Below are 5,000 nucleotides of genomic sequence, written 5' to 3' on the forward strand. Positions count from 1 at the left end.
CGCCATCTGTAGGTCTCCCGCAACATGACCTCCTGCAACGACGCTACCGCCATCTATGAGACGCCAAGCCGACTAAGACAGCGATGGCGCCACAGTGGCCGCCTTTCGACGCCACCCACAAAGCCTGCAGCCTCTGTCGACCATAGCACCCATTCTCCAGTGGCTCTGCCGCACGAAGCCGTGGACCGGCAATGACTCCACCCGCACCCGTTCGTGGACCACCCCAACCGCCAAACGCGCACCTCCAGCGGATGAACGGCGGACGTTTCCCGCACTCGTAAAGTGCAATCCACCCCTATAACTTGCGTTTCATGAAGAGTTATTTCCAATATGCGACATTCCCGCTGTCCGTATACATGAGCCGCGACCTGTACCACTTACGAGCGAGAGACGCGATCGCGTTGCTCACTGTACGGCGTCCGATACCGAGCCATCAGCATGTCGGTCCCCATGCGCGTTGCACTCGCACTCGCACTCGCAGTCGCAAAGACGTGGCGCAAATATATTACGCGGAAGAGTTATAACAGACCGAGCCCCACTGCATGGGGGAGTCTTTGTCACTAATGTACACAGATGGAACATTTTGGACTGGAACCAGATTACCCGTACACACGGCGCTGATTAGTAATCAATGCAGAGCCATCAAACTACAGAAAATATATACAACTGTCCGTATACATGCTGAAAGAGTCAGCCCACAATGGGAACCACACGTCAGCCAGACACTCTGATCACGCACCACTCTCTGCTTCTAACAGGCGCACATACAATACGTAAGCACCAGCATGGAACAACATCCAGTGCATCCTCTCCGCCACATTACACAATCCACACTATCACAACCAGACCAGGAGGTCCATGCGGAAAATAGAATATCCCACCCTTTCGACATCCACCATTGCGCAGATAAGGCACCAACACCCACACATGTCCTATACAACGGTGCACCCAACATCACAATAGTACCTCCTGTCACAGCGCACAAACAATGACATGAGTCAAAGACACAGGTCTGACACAAGCATAGAATTGGAGCGCCGCCTCTAATAAGCCAAAGGTGCATCCTGACATGACAAATCTGATCATGTCACAAGCATTCACTTACTATAATCACTATCAACGAACCTGCCGCCCCCGCCCCCCCCCCCTACACCTTTCCTTACAACAACGTGTAACCGAACCTAACCTATGTTGTACCTTAACCTAACCTATGTTGTACCTTAACCTAACCTATGTTGTACCTTAACCTAACCCATGTTGTGCCTTAACCTAACCCATGTTGTGCCTTAACCTAACCCATGTTGTGCCTTAACCTAACCCATGTTGTGCCTTAACCTAACCCATGTTGTGCCTTAACCTAACCCATGTTGTGCCTTAACCTAACCCATGTTGTGCCTTAACCTAACCCATGTTGTGCCTTAACCTAACCCATGTTGTGCCTTAACCTAACCCATGTTGTGCCTTAACCTAACCCATGTTGTGCCTTAACCTAACCCATGTTGTGCCTTAACCTAACCCATGTTGTGCCTTAACCTAACCCATGTTGTGCCTTAACCTAACCCATGTTGTGCCTTAACCTAACCCATGTTGTGCCTTAACCTAACCCATGTTGTCCCCTAACCTAACCCATGTTGTCCCCTAACCTAACCCATGTTGTGCCTTAACCTAACCCATGTTGTGCCTTAACCTAACCCATGTTGTGCCTTAACCTAACCCATGTTGTGCCTTAACCTAACCCATGTTGTGCCTTAACCTAACCCATGTTGTGCCTTAACCTAACCCATGTTGTCCCCTAACCTAACCCATGTTGTCCCCTAACCTAACCCATGTTGTGCCTTAACCTAACCCATGTTGTGCCTTAACCTAACCCATGTTGTGCCTTAACCTAACCCATGTTGTGCCTTAACCTAACCCATGTTGTGCCTTAACCTAACCCATGTTGTGCCTTAACCTAACCCATGTTGTGCCTTAACCTAACCCATGTTGTACCCTAACCTAACCCATGTTGTACCCTAACCTAACCCATGTTGTACCCTAACCTAACCCATGTTGTACCCTAACCTAACCCATGTTGTACCCTAACCTAACCCATGTTGTCCCCTAACCTAACCCATGTTGTCCCCTAACCTAACCCATGTTGTCCCCTAACCTAACCCATGTTGTCCCCTAACCTAACCCATGTTGTCCCCTAACCTAACCCATGTTGTCCCCTAACCTAACCCATGTTGTCCCCTAACCTAACCCATGTTGTCCCCTAACCTAACCCATGTTGTCCCCTAACCTAACCCATGTTGTCCCCTAACCTAACCCATGTTGTCCCCTAACCTAACCCATGTTGTCCCCTAACCTAACCCATGTTGTCCCCTAACCTAACCCATGTTGTCCCCTAACCTAACCCATGTTGTCCCCTAACCTAACCCATGTTGTCCCCTAACCTAACCCATGTTGTCCCCTAACCTAACCCATGTTGTGCCTTAACCTAACCCATGTTGTGCCTTAACCTAACCCATGTTGTGCCTTAACCTAACCCATGTTGTGCCATAACCTAACCCATGTTGTGCCTTAACCTAACCCATGTTGTGCCTTAACCTAACCCATGTTGTGCCTTAACCTAACCCATGTTGTACCCTAACCTAACCCATGTTGTGCCCTAACCTAACCCATGTTGTGCCTTAACCTAACCCATGTTGTGCCTTAACCTAACCCATGTTGTGCCTTAACCTAACCCATGTTGTGCCTTAACCTAACCCATGTTGTGCCTTAACATAACCCATGTTGTGCCTTAACGTAACCCATGTTGTGCCTTAACGTAACCCATGTTGTGCCTTAACGTAACCCATGTTGTGCCTTAACGTAACCCATGTTGTGCCTTAACGTAACCCATGTTGTGCCTTAACCTAACCCATGTTGTGCCTTAACCTAACCCATGTTGTGCCTTAACCTAACCCATGTTGTGCCTTAACGTAACCCACGTTGTCCGCTAACGTAACCCACGTTGTCGCCTAAACCTGCTCTGTAATTGTTATACGACTCGTTCAATTAGTGTAGTGTTGCCCACCCGCAACCCTCGCAATATAGTTCGCTACTCGCACTGCCCGCTCCCCTGTGTATCGCTTCATGTTAAACACCTTGCAAGTCTTGCTGACTTTCCACATGCTCCTGCTGTACACTGTAATGTGGATGGCAGCAGGACGTACATGCCGCCCCCCCCCCACACCTCCCCACGTCCCCACCTTGCCCCCTGCCTTCGCAAGCTGGTTGGTGAGAAGTTTGCATGTTCAATGCCCTTCGCATGCGACGTACGCAGGCTACGTTGTGGTGCGGCCTGTGTCAACTGTCCGCTGATGTCGTACGCGTAAACCACAATCTGTACTGCACATTCGTCCTTATGTACTGAATGATACATCGTGGCACATGTGTGACCGTACAACGACTGCGCCCAAAAACGGCGGACCATACAGTGCAAATATTGTGCACGCAGCTACGTGTCGTCTCCCTATGAGAGCTGGATTGCAGTGTGGTACGCCATAGAGACGTGTGGGAGGAACGGACGCCGTGGATGGCGATCAGCATGAGCTGTCTGTTGATGTATTCGGACCTAGTCGTCTCTCCTCACACACCGTGATAGCATGGTGCACCGCGTTCCATATCTGCGACATGCTACAGAGGCCGGTTGACAGTCGTTCGAGCAATGGACATCGCATACGTACGGGGGCCACCTTCCACGTATTGTCTAGGCGTGCACATTTTGTTGCGTGTATGTGGGCAGACGTAGTGTGGTGTGACACCTGACACAGGCATGCAATAATCGTGGAAGTTGCAAATGGCGATGGACGCATACGTTTTCTGGTGAAGTTACGCAAATGAACAAATGGTAACCCGTTGTGGTGCGGTTGTTCTCGCTAGGGGTGAATCGGTGATGGCGACGATAGGTTGAGGTACTAACCGGTTGTTCCAGCGATACCCACCATGCCGACGAAACTGAACGGCATCTGGGTGTGAAGCGATACGCGGCGGTGGCTGGGTGGGACCGTCCCCGGCCGGTGAGGGGGCGCCTCCCGGCGTGCTGGCCGCGCGGTGCGTGGGCGCACGCGCTACAGCCGGCTGGTGGGGGCGGCCAGTGGCAGGCGCGCCGGCCGACGGACGCGGCAGGCGTCGCAGCTGCGCGCCGGCGCACCCTGCGCGCGGCGCCGTGCGGCCAAAGTAGGTCCTCGCGGGCCCGGTGCGAAGCGCGGTGGACATCTTCAGTGTGCTGGTCCGATTGAGGACTGTGTGCGTTGAGGATGCGCCGCCGCCCGGCGCTCGGCGCCGCGACGCCGTCTGCTGCTCGGTCGCCCCAGCGGTTCTCGCTGGTGGTTTGTATCGCAGCTGTGCGGATGTGTTGGCGCGTGCGCTGTGCTGGGAGAGTTCGCTTCGGCACCCAAGTGGGGCTTTTGTCCTTCTGTGGCGCTGGCGTTGGAGCTGCCGGTCACCGTAGGTGGCGCGTGTTGTCTCCCGCCGGCAATGCCACGACAGCACGCTCCCGGGCCTCTGTCGGCAGCGGCAAGCTCAGTTGGGAGCACGGGTGGTCGCACCGAAAGCGTCTACTCGCCTAACTCCGGGCGATTGCGCCTCTCTCGAACCCGACCAAGTACTTGGGACGGCGCTGCGCGCCGCCGGGACCTGAGAGGGTTTCGAGGTGTATTGTGCAGGGGAGCTCAGCCTCCTCCTGTTTGCAGAATGATTGAGCGGACGCTTGCGTGTTCGCGCGGGCCCCCGGGACACACTCCCGGGCGGCCGGCTGCTCAGCTCTAGTTGACGCAGCTCCCTGGTTGATCCTGCCAGTAGTCATATGCTTGTCTCAAAGATTAAGCCATGCATGTCTCAGTACAAGCCGCATTAAGGTGAAACCGCGAATGGCTCATTAAATCAGTTATGGTTCCTTAGATCGTACCCACGTTACTTGGATAACTGTGGTAATTCTAGAGCTAATACATGCAAACAGAGTCCCGACCAGAGAT

General features: G+C 53.2%; 1 non-coding gene across 1 annotated transcript in view; it reads left to right on the forward strand.

Annotated features, from left to right (window-relative positions):
• The first annotated feature begins 4,804 nt into the window (after nucleotides 1–4,804).
• LOC124772115 overlaps nucleotides 4,805–5,000 on the forward strand; it is a 1,909-nt gene continuing 1,713 nt past the window's right edge. Inside the window, exon 1 of the ribosomal RNA XR_007013790.1 lies at nucleotides 4,805–5,000. This exon is cut by the window's right edge and continues 1,713 nt beyond it. This is a non-coding gene — a ribosomal RNA (small subunit ribosomal RNA).

Source organism: Schistocerca piceifrons, unplaced genomic scaffold (genome assembly GCF_021461385.2).
Source record: "Schistocerca piceifrons isolate TAMUIC-IGC-003096 unplaced genomic scaffold, iqSchPice1.1 HiC_scaffold_936, whole genome shotgun sequence".
Classification (NCBI taxonomy): Eukaryota; Metazoa; Arthropoda; class Insecta; order Orthoptera; family Acrididae; genus Schistocerca; species Schistocerca piceifrons.